Source organism: Nothoprocta perdicaria, unplaced genomic scaffold (assembly GCF_003342845.1).
Source record: "Nothoprocta perdicaria isolate Ctin4 unplaced genomic scaffold, notPer1 scaffold_29, whole genome shotgun sequence".
NCBI classification, from domain to species: domain Eukaryota; kingdom Metazoa; phylum Chordata; class Aves; order Tinamiformes; family Tinamidae; genus Nothoprocta; species Nothoprocta perdicaria.
In genome coordinates, this window is record NW_020455521.1 from 1,468,610 (window position 1) to 1,490,799 (window position 22,190).

The window sequence follows — 22,190 nt, forward strand, 5'->3', positions numbered from 1 at the left end:
AGGAGCCGCCGCGCAGCGCCGGGCGCGGGCGCGCAGCCCCCGCGGAGGCGCCGCGGTTCGCGCCCAGTTTGCTCCGGAGCCGCCGGGTCGCGCCCGCCGCCCCTCCTCGCCCGGCCACACAAAGAAGTGCCCCTCTTGCACCGGAGGAGCCGGCGGCGTGCTCTTAAACTGCTTCMTTTTTCTCTTCTTGGGGACTTTAGCGACTCTCGGATCAGGTAAGCGGCTGTTAACGTCATTTTCTGGTTGATTCCTATGGATGAATCGCGGGTAGCAGAGCGAGGAGCGGGGGCTGGCAGAGCAAAGTTGGGAGCTTGCTCGTGCTTGGGTCAGCGGAGGGGCAGCGCTCAAGAAAGGTGCGAGTGGCTTTGAGCAGAGCGAGCTCGGAAGCAAGAGGGCAATCTCGAATGAGAACTTAGCGGCTGTATTTTTGTGGTAAACTTGCTCTCTGGATGCTGCTTGAATGCCTGGAAATACTCTGTTACAGAAATCTCACAGTGTTTTGAAACGATACTAAGAGATGCTACAGAAGCTACTTTGTATAAGCACCGGTCTTTCAGGGGAACCAGAAAAGCTCTAGTTGATCCTGTCTGGGCGAAGAAGGGGTATGTAAGGTCATTCTGGGAAGTAGGGAGCAAAGCGGGAATTAAAAGGGATTAAAAAAAAAAAAAAAAGCCTCATGCGGCTCTGTGTGCCAGCGCGTGCCAGAGGGACGGCGGTACCTGGGAGCGCTTGGTTCTCAGCGTCACACGGTGGCGAGGCGAACTTGGGAGCCGGCAAGGTCTTTGGGAAGGGCTCAGCCTCCCCTCGGCCCCCAAGGTCAGCGCGTGCGATGGGCCGTGCCTGATGTGGGAAAGTTGTGGGCTCTTTGCTCCGCTAGCCACGGCGGCCGGGCCTTCCTCCGGGCTGCGAGCAGAGGCGGACGCGGTTCTCTGCTTTAATAGCTCCGCGTTTTGCTGCGGGATGGGAGCGCTGCTGTGGGGAATTGAACGGAGCTGGGGAGCGTGGGCAGGCGACGTGCCTGCCTCTTTCGGCTGCATTAAACCTCTGGCGAGCGCTCTGCTCCGTGCAGGGGCTTTGGGCCGCCCCTGCGACTCCCRAGTCCTGCACAGGCAGGGCCGGCTCCGAGCAGGGCGGCTGGGCTCCCCAAGGGCACGCGGTGCTGCTGCTGGCAGCCTGGGCCGCCGCCGAGACCGAGCGGAGCGGGCGGACTAATGGGCTCCTCACCACGCAGCCTCAGGGCTTTGTACTCCAGCGGCGCTGGCAAATTCTCCTTGGAAGGAGACTGAAAAGAGATTTGCTGCTTTGCATAGCTGCTGTGTGCAAGTGCTAGCGGCTGGAGTAACTGTAAGCAGGTGAGGTGCTACAGCATCGTTTGGTGGGGGTGTGAAGTGATCAAAGGAGAGCCTTAAACTCTCTCTTGTTTATCCCTGTATTCTTCATTTCATGTTGAAGTGGGGTGCTTTCACTGAATATGTTTATCAGACGGAATATAAAGAGAATCATCCAGTAATAGTTCGGAAATACTGAGGAGTAAAGTTGAAGGCAAGCAAATTCAGGAGGGAGCAGTTTAGAATGCTAAAGCTTTAATTAAATTTAAGTAGAATTAGGAAATACAGAAATATAGCTGATTTATTATATATTCTTAATAATTAGAAAGCAGCTATCATCTTACTCTCTTCAAACAGTAGTGAAARAATTTATTATACAGTGCTCACAGTGGCTCTAAACCTTCACGAGCAGTTTACTCATTGGTTAGGACAGGTCCTATCATGTGTCATTGACATGAATATTAGTTTGTTTGAAACAGTTAATATTTTAAATAACAGTACTTTAGTACTGTTATTTAATCAATTTTCCACTTTTATACCTTACATTTGACTATATCTTTCCATTTTGAATGTTTCATCTTGGTTTATGTTATATGTTACCTTATTGCATTAATCGCTTTTAAAAATGGAGTTTTACAAAATGTTATACAGACTCTCAAGGAAGTAAAATGGCATTGCTATGTTCCAGTAAAATGGTTTTCTAAAGGAATGTATGTATATGTATGTGAGATGTACTGTAGTCCATAACCATTTTAGCTGTTGTAATGAGAAAAAGTCTGTCTTCAGCAATAATCATTTCTTCTTTTTTTCTCCTGGCGTATTTGTATACTGGAAACGGTGTGATTGTATTGTGCGAAGTTTCCAGAACTTCGAAAATTATATTCAAAAGTTGAAGAAAATTCAATGATGATTACCTGATTAAATAACTCATTACAAATCTAATGAAATTTCAAGGATGAATGTTATCAAAAACAACCCCATTATTCAGCCAACTCCCCCCTGTTTAACCAGTAGGYCCTACTTACTCCACCATGCACGTGGGTGCACATGTGAGCATACAGTTATTGATGATATCAATGTATCTGTAGTATTTCAGTTAAGCTTGTGCTCAGCTACTAGCTGGAATAGCTGTTGATAGCAAATATTACTGATCAAAAATGTTATGTTGCTCAGTTCTAGAGGTCTACCACCTTTACCTAATTATGCTTACTCATCAGGTTGTTTCCTTTGTGAGCTTATCCAGTCACCATCAGTGAGTGCTTAAAGAAAAATAAAGTTGTTTCATATTGAAGAAAGTGAGTGTTATAATAACATGTATTGCATCAACTTTTTCCCTTGGGATAAATTTATTCCCTTGGGATATACATAGCTCTAAGCTATTGTTTTGCATAGTGTCTTCTAGAAAGTAGATTGTATGTACCTCTTCCTTGATTCCTTGAGAATGTACAATTCTTATGATACAGTATACAAAAGCAACACTATACTTGATTTTAGGTAAAAAGGTGAACTCCAATACATAYAGCTCTGCCCTTTAAGAGTTCTAAATTTGACTTAAAACTTTCAAAGCTAAAAGGCCAAATGAAACTTATGTTGCCATTTCTCAGTATTTTTCCAGACTGGCAAATATCATGGGACAGTGGATGACATCAAACATCCCAAGAGTGAATGAGTGGCACAAAGGGGAATAATGTTTTTCAGTTTTTCTAAGTAAGAGCAAGTGAGAAAATAGTAATTCCGTGTGGTTTGGTTTATAATGTTACATAATTTTAAAGCAAAGCAAATAAGTTAGCAAGTTTTTGAAAATCAATTTAAGTCTGCTTCATGTTTCAAGCATTTGTTGATGCATAGGGAATAGCTGTCAACAAATGAAAAGGTTGGGAACTTGTTTACATAGGATATTATACATATTTAATACAGTGTGCATTTTCTTGCCTTTTGATAGACAGAAARACAATGAATGCTCTTTTATATTAATAAAAGTAGAGTCAGTTGAAACTTTGTCAAGTTTGCYGTCCTCTACAATAGAGAGATATTCTGAAAGCTGTTGTTTAAATGAGAGTTGTGGTTTTCCAGCACCTTTGAAAACAGTATTGCCTGYAACTTCCTTTAACAGCTCCACTTAGGAACAGAGCTTACAACTATTCGAGGAATGCAGTCCTGTCTTCAGCAGGGATCAAACCTACATGTCTCTTTTGGCTGATTTCCTAAAGACTTTTTTTTTCTGGAATTTGTGTTAATTGAATAATCTCTAGTTGCAAGGTCCTTGTTCCTATTAGGTAGGTTCTTTTTTTAGTATTTACATTTATTAGAGACATGTCTTCCTTCATTCTGCTCTTATTTTGTCAAAACAGTAAGGATGGGCCAATGCAGATAAGGAAATTTCTGTGTGTATCAGAGAAATTTTGAAACTATTCCCAACTGCCAGTGTTTCCCATTGCCTTTTTGTCATTGATAGCTCTGGATCTAGTGTCCGTGTGTAGCAGCAGAGTGATATAATCTACTCAGCAGTCAAAATTTTGTGGCCCAGCCAGGCATAATGTCCTAGAAAGTAGGTATGGAGACTACTTGAAARTATGTATTTCTTATTGTTTTTTAGCTTTATTCGGTGGCATTGTTTATGCAGCTATTGACCTTTATTRCCATAGAGATTTTATTAGTACCCCTATTTAGTTAATCATTCTTTATACCATACGTCCTGTGAAATTCGTGGTGAGTTATTTGGCTTTATTGCTGATTTGTGCAAGTCCTGAAACAATAACAAGTTCTAAAGAGTTAAATGAGAGAGAGTTGACAATACTTCTGCTGATTGCTTGAAGTAGGTTGATGCTGAYTGCTTGAAGTAGGTTGACGCTTATGGTTTATTTGCATTTGAATTAATTGAGATTGGTGTCCAGCAGTGCTTTTCAGAGCAGGCTTCGGGAAGACTTTTTGTATAATAAAGTACTTGAAATTGTTAGTGGGAAAATGATGAAGCATACTTTAAAAACTTTATATTTTTGCTTTTTTTTTGAGAGTGTTTTTTTCTTCAGTTTTCTTCAAGTAAGGCTTATTTTAATTCTGAAATATTTTTCAACTGATTATGCATTCTTGTTAGAAGCTACTATAATTTTTTAATCAGCATACTGAAAACTTTCTGACACCATTTTTAGTTTCTTYGTGAAAGAGTTATTAATATATGCAGAAAGGAATAAAATAATCTTAAAACAGCTCAGATGCAATGTAATACCTTACCAAAAGTGCTCTATTGATATGAAATGATATGAAATGATGATTGTTCCATGTAATTTCRTTTCTATTAGGAACCATAATATTTTAGATTTTTTTTTTTTTGCCTTAGAACTTAGAATTGTGCATATTTTATTATTATTAAAGAACTTATATTGTAAATCTCATGCAAATCATTATTTTAGTCACATGCAGGCAAGTTATGGAGAGATGGATCAAAAACCAGTAGAACTAGCCGATACTGTATGTTGTTAATGGTGAAATAATGGTTAAATGGTGAAATAAAAATATACCAATTTTAGATTTTATATAAATAACTTCAACATGAGTACTCTAGTTGGTGGCGGTCTTGTTCTTCCAGTGATAATGTGAAACCAGAAGCTTCTTAAGGAAAGAACAACAGAAATGCTAGATGCATGCAAATGCTATGATATCTGAGAGGATTACTTTAGAGAAGAAGGAAAATAAAAGAGCAAGTTAAAAAATACCGAATCATATGAATAAGGTTATTCACATGTAAATCACATTCCCACTTAGTCATTATCAGTTATATTTAGTAGGAAAAGAGAAAAATTGATAAAAAAAAAAAACTTTTAAAATAAAAAGTCAAGCATGGAATGAATATTATCATAGACCATATTTTAATCATAGACTAATTCAGGCTAGAAGACACTACAAGAGGTCTCTGGTCTAATTTCCTGCTCAAGGCAGGGTCAGGAATGAGGTCAGTGCAGGCTGCTCAGGGCTTTATCCAGCCAGGCCTTGGAAATCCTCCAAGGACACAGATGGCATGGCCGCTCTGTTCCGATGCTTGACTGTCYTCATGGTGAAAAAACTATTCCTTATTTCCAGCCTCAATCCACTCCTTTCAGTTTATGGCCTTTGTCTTTTGCCCTCTTGTCCTTCATCACAGTGAAGAGTTTGTCTCTGTCTTCTCTGTATCTTCCCATAGATACTGAGGGGCTGCTTGTGGGTCCTGTCCAGCAGCTTCAGCTGCTCTTTCTCCCACTTGGACCACCCCCATTTCCTCAGTTTGGCTTCACAGGGCAAGTGCTCTTGCCCAATAACATCATGATGATCCTCTGCTGAACTTGCTTCTGTGGCTAAAACAAGTGGCTTGCATTGGAGAACCCAAGACAAGTCATACTACTCTACATGCCATCTAATACATTGTCTCAAGTTGCTGAAGATGAGGGCCTACCACTATTCAAAAAAGTTAAAGTATATATATGACAGAATATGTGTGAGCAATTGAAAAGAGCTAAATTTGATTGAAAAAAATGTTCTGATGCTAGCAAACCTCACCTATGAATAATGCATGCCGTAATTTCTCACAATGGGATATCTGTTTTTCCCAGAAAACATACCACTAAGACCTCTGATCAACCCCAGCATAAAAAAGTATAATTCTATTTTTTCTATTGTATTTGGATGTGTTTGTTCTCTATATGAACTCTCTATAAAAATGCACCAACTAAAACTCTATGTAATTTTTTAAGATTTTGTCTTTTGCATGGAAAAGTTAAAAAAATTCTAAGCTCTATTTAAGTTTTACTTTAACAAATTACCTTCCATGCAATCAAAATTACTGGTTTTGCATGAATCAAACACATATACTATATATAAACAAAAAAGACTAGCATCTGTTAGTACAACAGGGAAAGAAAAGCACCTGATGTATGTAAGCRTAAGTTGCACCATGCTCCTTTTGAAAATGCCCACTTTTTTTGCTTTTCAGAGAAGGAGAATTATTTTAGCTAATTTTAGTGTTTTTGTCACTTCAACATCACTCGCGTTCTAGCAATGTCTACATTTTTGCCTTCTGATGACTTGGTTTGAATCTTAAACCAACAAAATCTCTTCTCCAAAATAACTACTGAAAACAAGACAAGAGGAAATGGCCTCAAGTTGTACCAGGTTCAGGTTAGATATTAGGAAAAAAATCTACACAGAAAGAGTAGTTAAACATTGGAACAGGCTCCCCCGGGGAACTGGTGGAGTCCCTGTCCCTGCAGTGCTCAGGAATTGTGTGGATGAGGCGCTTGGGGACATGATTTAGCAGACAGGGTGCTGAAGAGCGTGTGGTTGGACTTGATCTYGAAGGTCTTTACTGGCCATAATGATTCTATAAAAAAACAGAAGCTTTTGAAGTATGTTTGGTTTGTATAAGATCAGATGATTATTCAGTTTTTACATAAGTTGATGGATTGTTGAACTTGCATAGTGAAATTGGAGCCCAGTACCTTTTGCAAAGGCAGATTTTCTCAGTGGTGTTAGACTGTTCTCCTGATCTGAGAGGGGAAGGCTCAGAAAATGGTCAGAAAGATAATGTTACTTCCAAACATTTGCTAGCTGACCTCTGCAGTATTGATAGAAGTGCAAAATTCATATTAAAATTAAATAGTTCATTTTAGCAGTGAATCCTCATTTCCTCCTCATTCTTSTTTATGAAGGGAACTGTTTGACATAATTTTGATTATTTGAAGGCTAAACATGTTTTGAATGTATTTCTAAGGCCTCTTAAGAAGCATGAACTTCAGCTASTATAATGGAGATTTAAAATACTTATTTTAAATTTGTTGGTACACCAAAATACGTGTAATGCATGTTATTGGAGGACTTACATGTAAGTCCTCCAGTTATATTGCCTTCCAGTTCTTAGATAATTTGCTGATAATTAGTATAGTAGGTGTGYCATTTTCACTTCTGAATATTGCTATTGTAGTTTTACAGTTTTTGCTCCAGATTCATTTTTGATAAAAAGCAATATTCTGTAAAAAGTGTTCTGCTGTTGATGCATGAGGTGGTTTAGTTATTTGTTTGGGACACTGTCAGAAAGAAAGGAATAACATCACTCCTGAAATGTAACTTTGGTATTATCTTAGTATTCTTTGAACTAGAAACAGTTTTTCAAGTAAATTTAAACCGCGTTGCTTAGCTATAATTGCCTTATAGTCTACTCTYTAAAAACAGGCTTATTTTCTTCATTAAAGCTTAGTGAATTATTGTCACAGAAGTATTTCAACAATATGTATGTTCTTGTTGCATTCAATAGGGTGATTTTGATGCACCTTTGGATTTTCATCTAAAGCAGCCACAGAGTGCTTCAGGCATCAGAACTTAAGAGTTCATGCCCCCTGTAGACCTGAAATCTAATATTTTAGTATATTTGTTTTGGTGTTACATCGTTTTAGTGTGTTTGTCATGATCATCTACTGCTCTAGGCTCTCAATATTTTTTTCCATGCAGAAGGAAACTTTTCAAAGGTATTGAGGACTTGCCTTYGTATGCATGTGTATTTTACAGCACMTATTTTTCATACCTAATAAAACTATATTGAATATTTGATTTATATTTCCAAAGTTTGGGAAATGAATATTGAAAATAATCTCTGTACTTTCTATACTTTCTTAATTTCCTATATAGAAAAGTGTTGTATTAATATAAAGTTATAAGTTATAGTTTCTGATATAATTCACAATTTGATGAATGCAGTGAGTTAGGAAGTGCTTTTATTTTGTTTCATATGCTACATCCAGACCCTTCTTAAACTATAAGAAATAATATAGATAACAATTCAGGTTTTATTTTCTGTGGTTGCTTTCCTTAGGAGAGACAAAAAGACCAAAATTGATGAGTTAGTCTTGAATTTTTAATAAAATGGATATTTGTTTCTGGAGTTATCACATATGCAAGTGTTGAAAGAGAGTTGATAAATCTTATCATGAAGCTTTTAATGATTTTAATGTAAGCTGGGCAGTCTTCTCTGCTTCTTTTCTTCCAAAAAAGAAATTGAACAATAGAMTATATGCAAGCAAAGCAATATCAGATTCTAAACATCTGTGTTATTTACATATTAAATAYGAGTTCTTGCAAAAAGAGTTACAATGCTTACTATGTGAAGTGCTTAAAAAGCATTGATAGGCTTTCTATAAGTTTCTAAGTGAAAGCTCATTTTAAGCTCCCCAAACATTTGAGATTGTTAAGGGCTCAAGTTCTCATTTGGATTTCCAACATCAATTTTCTTATCACAAACTGCAGCAGAAGGAGGCTGTGACACATTGTTTTATGTCCTTTAGCATCCTAGTAGAACTCGGGTGCCTTTTGGAAATGAAAAGACTTAGTAACATTTTGGTTTCTTCAGCATTTGATAGCCCTTTCCTACTTGATCTGGATTTTTGATGTATCATAYGATAAGGTCTATGGAATTTTGGGAAATCGGGAACAGGAAGAAGGAATACCGAAGGAATACCATTTCCTGAAAAGAGTTATTGCTCTCATTCTTGTCAGGGAGTATCAAGCTATTGTACATACAAATTAACAGAAACTTTTGCATTTTTTTAATACTGTAAGGAAAAAAAAATTATGGATGGAGAGCTGGTTTCTTTCACTCCATTTGAAGGGACAGGAACTAAAAAAAAATCTCGTACAAAACATGGAAGCCTTTGCTATATTTCATTAGAAAAGCTGAGAGAAAAAGCTTTTATTATAATAATCTTAAAAGGATGATTTGCCCTCCTCAAACAGGAGAAATAATACTGAAGAGGTTCATATTTCCTTAAAACTCAAAAAGGAAGGAAATTCACAGTATCTACACTTGTGATATTACAGCTGCTTTTTTCTCTGCCACTCTGAAATGAAAAATAAATTGTGGAAGTACTTGGAAGGCTGTGGTGGAAGTACCATTACTGTGTTCCCAGGCAGACGGGAAACTGGTATGGTTACATTTGCATTAAAATAGCAGGATTACATTGGTGGGGAGAAAAAAAAGAGGTTAAATCAGACATGTGCAGATATGGTCAGCTGCAGGCTCTAAATTTTTAAAAAAGAAGTTGTGAACTGAAGATTATGTTGTAGTTTTAAAATTTGCTTCCTAGCATGCATGTTATTTCTCATGAAATGCAGGAAAAATTAGGAAATCAGAGTCAGTGGACAACTCTAATGATAGAGATATATTATTGGTAAAAATCTTTATTGCTAAGGAAAGCTGAACTACTGGCTGCTCACAAAGGGCTTTTAGGATGCACAGTGCCAGTCTTAACTTTTTCTTTATTCCCTAAGAAACTTAAAAAAAATGGAATACTGCATTAGAAGGGTTGACTCTGTGAAGCTTTCTCCCCTGATGCAAATTAAACTTTGTGGAAGAAGTCTGCAGGATAAAAATATATTACTTCAGCCTAGGTAATGTCGAGACCCAGAAGGAGAAGAGTCCTTTCAGTGCTGTGGGATTCAGGGGCAGTTTCCCCAGAAAGCAAGGGAATGTGAGATGGACGCCCATCAACTGAGTTAATCAGCATTTCATCTTTTAAGTAGAGCAAATTTTTTAAAGTTTATTATGCTCGGTTTGACATAATAGGGGTAATAAAGCAGTGAATCAGAGAGTAAGTGATATATTTTTAAACTGTAGCTAAATAGATTAGTCCTTTTGGACTCAGATATTTACCAGAGAATAAAGATAGAAGTATCAGAATACATTAATGCATCATTTTGCAGGCAGATACTAAATGGAATTAACAAAATGATTCAGAAGGTGTCTTAGTCTATTTAAAATTAAGACACTCTTCCATTGGAGATATGTGTGGAAATACTGAGAGAGCAGGTAGGATGCAAAACCTCCTCCCTCCAAAAGGGACATCATTTAAAGGTTTCCTGTTCTGATGGGGTAATTTGACCCTATAGTAGTTTAGGTGATGATAACCTCATGGGAATGTCATTCTCAAAACACATTGCTGGAGAGGAAACTGTGTTATAGCTACATTCATCCTCCCAGGTATGTTTCTGATATCCCATTGAGGTAAAAAAACACCACCACCAAAAAAAAAAAAAAAAAAAAAAAGGTTGGAAAGAGTTGGTTTACTTATCTCTGTACAAATCAATTCTTCTAGAAGCTTTATATTACATCTCCCTTGGGCTTTTAGAGTCGCCATAATCTGGGCAAAACATAGACCTGAATCCAGCCTTTAGCTTTAATGGGTGAATGGTACAAAGAAGAGAAATCATTTTGCACAAAGGGATAGTTTTGGATTCTTTGAATGAAGAGCCCTCTTCTGTTTTTCTAGTACATATTGCATACTATCATATTGCATATGCTGTAATATTAGTATAGTATAGTAATATCTATGACTATATGGGGCAGTATGTTACCGTCTCTCCAAATTTGGAGTTTTATTGTCAGTCAGGGTAGGCTACAGGTGTAGGTGGCTCAAGAACAGCTCTTGGTCAAGGACAGCAATAGCTGTAACCCTGTTTTATTTCCACGAGTGAGGAGTCTGCACGTTGCAAGCACTGGCTGCAGTGCCAGCAGTGAGTGCCAGTAACCCTTTACTGAGGGAGAGGTTGGGGCATGTGAGCTGTGTGTACTGCTCTGAGGGGATCTCTCTTCTGCATTAGTATCACCTCCTATATCCCCTGATCTCCTGACCATCTGGCAATAGCAGGAGCCACAACCCAGGAACCTCCCTGTGTTTTCACTGTCTTTTTTTCCTTCCTGGACGCTCTCCTGCTTTTTTCTCTGAAACTTTCTAGTACCAAAGCAATGATGCAGTTCCAGGACTTCATGCTTGGAGAAGGCACAGACTGAGAAATCTTGACCTAGGTTTGCCATCCACTGTGATTCAAAATGACCTCTGGGCTGCCTTGCTCTGGAGGACAGAAAATGCATCCCCTCTCTCCATGTTTGCCTTGTTTGTACCACTCACCTTGTTCATGCAGTCAGATATTTATGCTGATGAATAGGAGGGAGAAAGGTGGATTTTTCCCTCTATCTGTAAGCAGAGTAGTACTGCTTTTCCATCATGGGTCAAACATTACATGAGCATGATTCATTTTAAAACAAAGAAGTATTTTTCTCTTATCTGAAAAACCTCCATTGAGTCTCTTTTCTCCTCTGAGTAGACACGCAAGATCTGCAAGAATCTAAATGAAATAGTTCTCAGATTGTATCAGACATTGCTGAACAAGAATGGCCACATTTTCTGTGTACATATATAGATTCCTGCAAAATAATTCTTAATTTTGKTTTTGTTTTTTTGTTTTCTGTTTTATCTTCACTTTTGACTAAGCAGTGACAGTTTGCAGTAATCTAGAGTGGATATCAAGAGTTTATGAGTGCCGTATGGTAGATTCCCAAACCTGAAAAATGCTTTACAAAAGCCCAAGAAGGTTTTGATTCTGACTGTGTAGAGATGCTTATCCGAGTCCGCAGTGAGGGAGCATTCATGCCAGCAATAACAGATTCATCAATAAATGGCCTGGGTGCAGTTTGATTATGCTGCTAAACTTGGATATTTGCCACCACTTATGTGATCAGCATTGGTGGCTGATCAGGGGGAGCAAGCTGCAGGTGTCTCCTGGCTTCCTAGCCGATGCTCCTATGGCTCACATAGGACAATCCCAAAACAGGAATGGTGTCAGGGTAGAATGAAAAAGAAGTATATCCTTATGTCTTGGGGAGGTGCCTTTTCAGAGGGATAGATTTATGGGAGAAGAGGAATACGATCCCGATGCCTCCATACACAATACATAATAGTGTGAATGCTGATAGCCAAAACCTAAGCCATCTGAGCTTGGAATTCTCGTGGAAAGGTACTTTTTATGGTAAGAGGCTATTCCTTGTGTTTTATGGCACTGTATTTGGCCAAATCTTACTTACAATATAATTTTTCTCTATTTTCRCTGTGTAAATAGAACTGAAGATCTTGCTCTTCCCTTCTAAAAGAAAAAACAAAAAAGGATTATCATTTTAACATCTGTCTGTTGTTAATATACGTTGTTCTGTCTCCTGCAAAGGAGAGAACATTTTTTTTTTTCCTTTTGGGGCTCTTTAATTTTTGTTTTGTAATATCCTCATTCTGTTCTTCTAGAAAGGACTTTTTTTTTAGTTATGATGTATTCAAAATCTTGTTTTACAATCCATTTTAGATACAAGCTCATCAGGACATTTTGAGGTTTATGTCTTACTGTCAGCTTTCCAACATTCACTTGGAAGGCTTCTGTCTAATAGATATGTTAAGGCACTATAAAACCATACTCAATAAAATCCTTTAAAATGGGATAAGGCAATTAAAACATAGTAGTAGGGCATGGGCACTCTGATCCTAATGAATGGAATTCAGAGCATGATACATTAYTTTATGAGACATATCTTCTCAGAATGTAAAGGAGGCTGTAATATTTTAATAAAAYATTAATATGTAGTATAATGAGGCATTAGATTTCTATCCATAGTAGAACATAAATGATCAAGTCAGYTCTCAGAGTTAAAAAAGGTAAAAGTGAAAAAAGGCAAAAGACATTTTTCATTAGGTATGACAGCCAATGGAGGTAGTTAGAGCTTGGTATTTTTTTCTTTAAAACCTCAAAATTATATATGTTTGCTTCATATTATGCTTAGTCTGTTCATTTTATTTTACCTTGGAGAGAAGGTCCTTATTTTATTCATTTAGACTTTAATGTCCAAATGAAAGAGCGAGTCTAGCAGACATCAGAGACTGATTTCACACTAAGGTCCTAGATGTATCTGGAAGCTTTTTCCTACAGTATTCCAAAAGAATGCAGGTAAGCTGACAGGTTCTGGACACTTCTTCAATTGATGGGTCTAAGACAGCTCTTGAATACTTCACACTGCTCTAGCAGCCTGAGCCAGCTTGATGACTGACAGAACAAGTGCAATTTTCTGCGCTTCCTTTCTGACTGAGCCATATTCAAACTCATCAAGAAAGTTGACCTTTGTGGCAGTAGAGACAGAGACAAGTCACTGCAACGCAGGGAGAGAGAGGAGGGAAAAAACTCTACAGCAGTTAAATGAAAAAAGACAAGATAACTGTAACTAGTTTTGCTATGAAAGTACAGTATTGAATATTTATATACTTCCATACATCTGTAGGATTAGATACATATTTTCTAAAAGGTAATCAGGGACAGCTTTGGATTTCATTCATTTTAGTCAATTAACTTTATTTCTCCATTTTGTTTCCTTCCTTGTGAAACATCATCATCACTAAGTCCTATAAACGGGATAAAATTCTGCAGCTAACATGTTAAATGTGGATTTTAGGTCTATATCCAATTAGGTCAGGATTTCATCTATCGTTGACTTAATTACATTAATGAGGGCACTTGGGGAGACTGCTGCCCGGCAAACATATTTTTGGTTCAATCCTGCTAAGGACAGACTGCCCTCAGCTACGGAAAAGTCACTGTTTATTAGAGCAGTGGAAACAGTTGCTGGTTGTATCGGTTACTCATGGAGATGTAGCTGCATCCAATGATCCAAACATCCRTGGGCATGTCCAATCTCTGCAGTTTGGTGATTAGTCTTTGTACTCTTGTGTGTAGTCCCTTCCATCATGTCAAGTGCACCTTTACCGTGGTGAGAGTGAAAAACACCTTGTCCTGAGGTTGTCACCTGCCCTGGTGTAAGTGCAGCCGTTGCCAGAACGTTGTGACGGGTGTGAGACACCGGCCAGATGCTCTGATGGTACTGAGGCAACCTCTGCTTGCCCCAAGCTTGTGTTAAAGGGGTTTCTGAACATGCACTGCTCTTAAAGGATAAAACTGGGGATATCAAAAACATTAGGAGTGAAGTAAGCATTTATGGAAGACGGTGCCTTTCTAACCTAGGGCGCTCTTGCTGTGGTACTTGCTCATCTTCATTTAAGGAGAGAGGGAGCTCATGGTTCCCTGCCTCTCTTTCCCTGTCCGCTCTCTGTCATGTCTCATAGCTGTCTTCCCATGCTATGAAGGTTGCTGAAATACTACTTCCCCTGYCCCCAAAGCCCAAGCTTCTCTCTTTACATTTCCTTCTTCTACTTTCTAGTTTTCTTGTTTAGTCAGTTACARTTTTTACTCATTCAAATACTCTCAGAGTTAAGAAAAAAATGACTGTTCCAATCCTATCTGCATCCATAGTGGCCTTCAGTTACAGTCTGGATTGACTGAATCAACTGAGGTCTCTAAAACCAGCTGAGCTGTTGAACAAAGCTTTTTCCCTGGATGACAGAGTACTTGTCTTAACATGTTGTCAAGAGCATCTCAACACAGTGAGTTTCACAGAACTAGAAAAGTAAGTTCATAATATTAACCAGAGTACTTACATAATAGAAAGAAAATCTCTGAATTATGCTACTTTTCATTAATGGTAGGCATATATACAGGTTTAGCATCCATTGAAGAAGTCCATTAATACCAAGACTTCACTATTTCTGTTAGTAATTTAGGTTTTATCAAAAAGAAAATTTCCTTGAATAGCAAGAATAAAATGTAAGGWTGTTGGATATGTATATTATAATAAATACTGGAGAATCTTATTGTTTAATTTAACACCTTATCTGTTTAAGAAATGYTCTTCTGCCTTGAATGCCCATTTTGCCTTTTCCAGGACTACATATTTGCTCAAAACAAAGCCTAACTAATAAGCTATGGAAGTGTCAACAGCTGTTCTTGTTTCTTTTCATTTGTAATTAATATTGGCAGTAATTTAATTCAGAAAATGAAATAAACTTGAAAAATAAAATATTTATCTATTCCAACATGCCTAGAGCAGACAATTACTCAGTAGGATGTCAGTTGTTGCTTGTATCTTAGCTTATGAGATGAACAAAAAATCAAAAACTGAAAACAAGTTYTGTAAAATATTGACTATGAAATAATATTTAACTGAATTTTAAGATGTCCGATTTTAAACTTCCAATTTAATAATATAAAATTGAATTCCCATGAGATCAGTTCCCATCATTTGCCATGATGTTACACATTGATCCTTTAGGATGTTGAAGAACCAACTGTAACAAGCTTACTTAACTAAGAAAGAAGGACACTGCCTAGCTGACAATCTAACTTCCACAAATTAGCACTTATTATAAATACATGTCATTGATGGTAAACCAACCATGTCCTGACAGTGATCACTGAAACCTTAGGAAGAAAAATAGGTCAACAGACACAATTCGATTCTATTAAAAAAAAATAATAATCCTGAGAGACATGTGAAATACACTCCCTTCAGTAAGGTCTGCTTCCTGTAACATTAAAGCAAGTGTGAGATTGCAGTTGTGTGAAGATCAAGATGAGAAATGGTTAAGTTATCTATTTCTCATTTCATTATATTTCATTTAGATCTGGGCTAAGCTAGCTAGTGTCATCCTTTAAAAAATAAATATTCTTACAAATTATATTAAATCATAACATGAAATCAACAGACTTTATTTAATAAAAGGAAGCCTCTTATTTAGTTTGGTGTTCAGTGGCTCTTTACCACCATGCATAATAACTTTTTCCAACAGCTCTACCCACGTGTACATTGCTGTTCCTTCCCTCCTGAGGTCTCCTCTGAGGAGAAGCTCCCCGGGCTGAGCCACTTTCCATGTTTTTGGGGCCTTTCACAGGTTCCCTGGACTTGCTTCCCTTGCTCGGTTCTTGTTTCTTGGCGTTTGCCCATCAGTGTTCAGGCCCGAGCTAAGCTCTTCCAGAACATGCTCAGCCCTCTGGTCTGACAAGTGTCACCCATATCACGGCACTGACACTGAAATGATGCCCCTGGGCTTTCATTGCAGAGCCATTTGACATGCTTCTAATGCTCACACAAATCCCAGGGTAGTTCACAAACAAGAAGGGAGAGGATCTGTATTCCACCCTGTGCTTGTGCATTATGCAGCTTGATTTGCAATTTAAACCAGAAGTGATGGAGAGATGGACAGGAGTCAGCAGAAGGCAGGATGCTCATCCAACGTGCTAAATGTTTTGCATGAGATTAAAAAATTAAAAAAAAAAAAAAAAGTTTTCTTGCTTGTGTATTCCAGCACATGGGCTGTTAGCAGCCTTGCTGGCTGCTTGGAAATGACTGTGGCAGCCTCTTTGAGTGGCAGCSAGCCACAGGGAGCTGCTGAGGCACAGCAGCCTGGCACACAAGCTGTGCTCTGCTGTSGCAGTGCTGTGCTGTACTGCCCCACGCCCCACGCTCACTGTAGGTGGTGGGAGTCACCCCACAACCACCTTTCACAGCACGGATGCGGCTTCTGGAGACCGCTCAGAAGATGGTGGTGTGGGGTGTGTGAATGTTGGTGCCAAGACTCTTGTGACTTTCTGCAGCATGATCGGCTGTCTGCATGGAAACTCTGCAGGAGAGGACAGACTTTGCAGATGCAGACAATGACTTGCATTCATAGAGAGGATCTGATGCAGAGATTACTTGCTAATAACCCCAATGCTGCTGTAGTTGCTTGGCCAACCTCTGGATAAGATGCCTTGCTTGTTGTGAAGCTTTTGCAGATGCATCCTGTTGTGCGATACAGACTCTGCCTCAAGGCAGACTAATAGGAGCAGACATACCTTTGGCTAAAACCACTGCTACCTCAAAATTAATGTCATAAAATATTCTTTATTATTTATATAGAAATTAATTTGCACACGCTTTTCTGCCATGAAACCATAACTGTAATTGAAAGCGTATTTAAGAAAAGATGGCTCTGTGTTCTTTTGCGACAGGTATCTGTATCCATCAAAATATGCAAAGAAGTGCTCAAAGTCACAGGCAATGAAGCATGGTTTATATTTATTACAGTAGCTGTATTACAAATCCATTAATAACATTGAATATGATAATGGAACTTAAGCTCTTTGCCTGATCCATACAAAATAGACAATTATATACGTATATTTTTTCGGATTGATAGTATGTATAAGGCAGAGACTAACATGTCTTAAGGGTACACAGTACTTGATATGTTGAAAATGACCTTTAAAATAAGGTCAGGCTAATGTCTGATATGTCCCCTCAAAGACTGGACAAGAAACACGATGATCTAGCCAGTACTTCACATTTCATTTACTACACTTTGTATATGCATTAAGTAATTTAAAAGAGTTTATTTCATAGAATCATAGAATCATAGAATGCCGAAGGTTGGAAGGGACCTCAGAGGTCATCGAGTCCAACCCCCCTGCTCACGCAGGGTCACCTAGAGCACGTGGCACAGGGCTGCATCCAAGCGGGTTTTAAAGATCTCCAAAGAAGGAGACTCTACAACCTCTCTTTGTGTAGAATGGTTATATCTGTGTAGAATGGTTATATATTAAAACTAATTCTGTCTCTATTCTTAATGCCAGATATCCTGACTAGTAGCCTTTTAGTAGAGCAGCACAACTGTATAAGTAATTTCTGAAGCAATTTCTTTGAAAATGGAAAAAAAAAGTTAAGTATATGTAAATTTTAAACAGAGCATTCTGACATATTTTAACCCGTCATATAATCTTTGGTTAAGTCTGCTCTCATTAATTAGATCTTTTATATATTTTGTCTTTATTGCATTGATACTGGCTACATGTAATGATACTTTTAAATCTTCTCTTCTTGTAAAGATTAAGCATTGGGAGGTATAAAATAATACTTAGTATATGTTTGCTTAACTCATTATAACAGTGATGCCACTTCTGTCCTATCAATTCCAAATCAGATGTAGAACCAAGATCACATTAGCAACAAATAACTGGGAGGATTTAGAAAGCCTAAGACATTCCTTTGAGAGGATGCACTCACCAGGCTGTTCCAGGACACATTAATCATGATTATATATTCATAAGGACAGTATAGTAACTGGAATTTAGTTCATCTTCCACAAAATACTGAAATGTATACAAAGRTGAAAAGCACTGGCAAAGAGAGACGGGAAATAAAGACTGACATTGTTTTTCCTCAAGAAGTAAAAAGATTCTACCCTCGAGGCTCAGTAGCGCAGCAGCTGCATAACTTACCCATGCAACTTCTGTGAACATCACAACTTAAAACATCACATGTAGGTGTTTTATTAATTTATTTGTTTTATATCTGAGAAGTATTTGACTGAAATTGTACACTACTTTTGACACATAGCTTTTTTGGTAATAAAAATAGGCAAACTATATATTTCCCTCCACATTTGTTGGTGCCTGCTGGTGTCTTCGTAGGTGAATGGCAGAAAGTTACTCTCGAAGTAGTTATTACCTTTCTATTGTGCATAATGGCATTAATTTAAAGGTAAATCAGGCGACGTGCATCTGCCATGAGTATGATAAATGTCTGTAATTCGTACATATTAACTTTGAAGTTAACAAATTCCACTGTATATCACTTTAAGGTGCCTAGGAACTCTTTGCTTACAGAAGAATGTCCATTGATTGAACTTACCAATGGTGAGTACAGTTCAGAGAGGTTGGATATTCAGTTTACACAAGATCTTCTCCCTCAGGTTTTCAATAAATGTTTGAATCCTATCCCAGTTATTAAAAATATTTGTGAGTTTGAGTACACTTCAAGGTTAAAGTACATTATTACTAGAAAATATTGTAAGCTACCAAGCATCACTTATCAAGATTGAAAACAAAAGTCAGAGTTTAATATTTTAAAATCAGTAATCTAAGCTAAGTGAAGAGGCATTATCTATTTTTATCTTATCCTGTTTCTAACAAGAAAAATAGTGGTTTAACTCAGCCCCTTGCAGCATAGAGATTTCTGAGACTATTGGAAAACTTCAAGGCTAAACATTGAGTCCCCAGTTGCTGTGCTGGCCGGACTAAATTGTGCTGAATTCCATGGTGCCAAATGTATTTCATGACTGCATTTTTAATTGAGAATATATACAGTTATATTACCAAGAAGAATATTCTTTAAGGAAATAAATGATTAAATAAAAGATAAAAGAATCTTCTGATGGATAAGAATTTTCCAAGAAGTTTCCAAAGAAAGATGAATAGAAATGACTGGGGAGAATATTGCATTAGGCAACAAATTTGTGAATGCTCTTGAGATGGTTCTTAGAAAACTCTGTTTTCTAAACCTTAAGAATTCACTGAGCAGTGAAAAATAAGGAATAACCATTTTCTCTTGCACATCCTTCACTCTATCCCTTCTCAACTTTTAAGGCTGGCAGAGAAAATTTTGGAAGTAGTCCACAATATAGAACAGCAAAGTAATAATAAGTAGTAATTAAATAGTATTTGCCTCCCTTTAACGTATCTTATCAGGACTTAGCACAAGTTAACAACTAGAGATAAGTTTTTGAAAATATAAGGCACAGTTTGATTAATAACTGCTTAATGGCAGCTGTTGTTTGAGTAGGTAAAAATTAAGATAAATGTATATTTAAAAAAAAAAAAGTCATGGAAATATGCTGATGGGATTTATGCCTTTGTTTTCAAGGCCTTAGTTCAGTACTTAAATAATTCCAGAAGACAAAAAGAGGTCACATACTCAATTGCTAGAAAATGGCAGCTAATGGTATTAAGCAACATGTTACAAGTGATGGTCCCATTTTATCTTGAAATCTTTACAAATATGTAAGATCTGTATTGWAATGTATACAGTTTGCATTTATATGAGTATGTAATATGAGCTAGCATYGTGTGTAAACAAATACATTGCTGAAAAAATGATAAAGGTCACATAGGAATGTAGCTCTTTAACACCGATTTCACTGCTTTTCACAAGCAAGTTCACACTCTGCCTTCTGAGTGATGCCTCAGTAATGTCTCTAACCCAAGAAGAAGAAAAATATCCTTCTAACAGCACTTCTCTGAAATTGCCAAATGTAACTGAATTGCACTTKCCTAATTCTCATATTGTTTCTTTCAAAGCTGGCCTCTCCTGTGTCTTTTCTGGCTGTGCAGCTGCTTATTGCAGTTCCTTAGTGGAGAGTGCCCTGGGAGACAGAAAGCAAGATTAATGCTTTATTCATCTTTAATTAAAAAAGAATCCACTCTCCCCCTGAAACTTCAGATTTCTGAGAAATAACTAGAGAGACTGTATGGAAAATTAAAGTAGAACCTTCTTTTCCGCTCTCCCAAATAGCTATAGTAAAAAAAAAAAAAAAAAAGTGAAAGACTGCCAAGAAACTCTACAATGAGCTATACTGGTTGAACTCTAATACTTAAAATGTCTTAAATTCATATCAATAATGCTTTAAATCTTTGATTTTCAGCAGTATTTCCTCTGAGACACAATTTGAGACATAATGATATTTAATTCCATGAACCACTTTTTTTGACCCCGAAATTCTTTAAGCTCACTTATCCTCAGTTSTTCTGAAAAATACATTATTTTATATAATACCCTGTGCAGGGTAAAAGCCAGCTAAGTGTTATTCATATGACACTACTATATATGAATGGTTTCAAGTCATTCATGTATTTGACTGTCATGAATAGGTTACTAAAAAGGGTTCTGGTAACTTAAAACTCTCTCTATATGTCCCCTGATTTGTAACCAACAGAAAAATATAAGTGGAAATGAAAGCAGTCACTTACAATAATACCCCACCCTGCCACAGAGCAACTATGATGCAAATATGTAATCAGTGGGAAAAAAAGTTTACAGAAAAATTATCAGAAAAAAAATAACAGGGAAAAAAAAATTCTYTCCAAGCATTCAAATATAAAACCCAATAGATTTATTCAACATGTAAACAAGATTAATTCTACTAATGCAAAAATCATTTCATAAAATATCATTACRCCTGCCCCAAAAGAGCCTGATAGAAGCATCCTTTAAAAAGAAAATGTCATTTATTTTCCATGATATTTCTGTGATCATTTGATAATATAACTTTTACAAGGAATGAATCAGATTCATTTATTTATGAGACTTTTAAAATGTGATTTCTTTTTCTTAAAAGACAAATAAAAGCTGCAGATACGGTATATACTTCTGGAATTTCAGACAGAAGCTGTCCCAGAAGCTGAATTCTTCTTTAATTTACATTTTAAGTGTTCATCCAAGTAAGAGGCAATGAAGTCAGGAGACTGAGCATGTAATAATTTTCTCTTCTTTGGACAAGTACAAAGGAGCAGCTTTTTAAGGTCAAACAATTTTCAAAACTATAAGGCCTCTATTCTTTTACACCACATAAGGCTGAAATGTATGCAGTTTAGATGGGAGGCYGCTGGAATGTGGCTGCCCTTGCTGTCCTCTTTGAAATGACTGTTCTGCAACCCATTTTTCATTGTACAGAGAGATATTCCAAAAGTACACAGAAAGGRACAAAGGTTCAAGTGTGCCTAGCTAGCTTTCCTATGCATAACTGTTAAACTAATTCTGACCCCGAGAGCGAACAATAACCTCTGTCCAAAGAACGTATTCAATAAACAGAAATAACAAATGTTTGAGGTTAGAAGTCAAGGTGGAAAAAGCAGGGGAAAATGCTATTCCATGATATTCATGGGGTTCTGAAATGATCTATTATATAAATATTTCATGTCACACTGCGAAAATTGTTTAAATAATCCCACATTCAGAAGTCCCTTGGAACACCTGATCAGCAGTTCTGGTTTGATGGGAGTACAAAAGTGGAAGCTGAAGAAATCCCTTTTCCATAGTGTCATTTTTTTTTATTATCACTTTAATATSCAGTTACTGGACAGGTGTAAAAGAGCAAACTTTATCTTGTTTATGTAAGATATTTCCCTGTACAAAAGCATGTAGTCTTTTCTTTAGGTCATTCATTACTTAATATACCCTTCAAATAATCTCCTATGAATACCACTGTGATGTATACTTGAAGAGCTAGAGCACAAAAGAAATATAACTTGAAGTGGGAGCTGTTGGAACAAGAAAGGCAATAGYAAGCAAGAAGAAATCTTAAATTTCTTTAACAGAGAGACCAAAGATGA

The 22,190-nt window shown here is 37.3% G+C and overlaps 1 protein-coding gene across 1 annotated transcript in view; it reads left to right on the forward strand.

Annotated features, from left to right (window-relative positions):
- Positions 1 to 113: 113 nt before the first annotated feature.
- The window catches only part of FSTL5 (follistatin like 5), a 245,155-nt gene continuing 223,078 nt past the window's right edge, over positions 114 to 22,190 (forward strand). The window contains exon 1 of the mRNA XM_026041646.1: positions 114 to 215. The gene's annotated coding sequence lies outside the window, so the exon portion shown is untranslated. The remainder of the gene's footprint in view (positions 216 to 22,190) is intronic.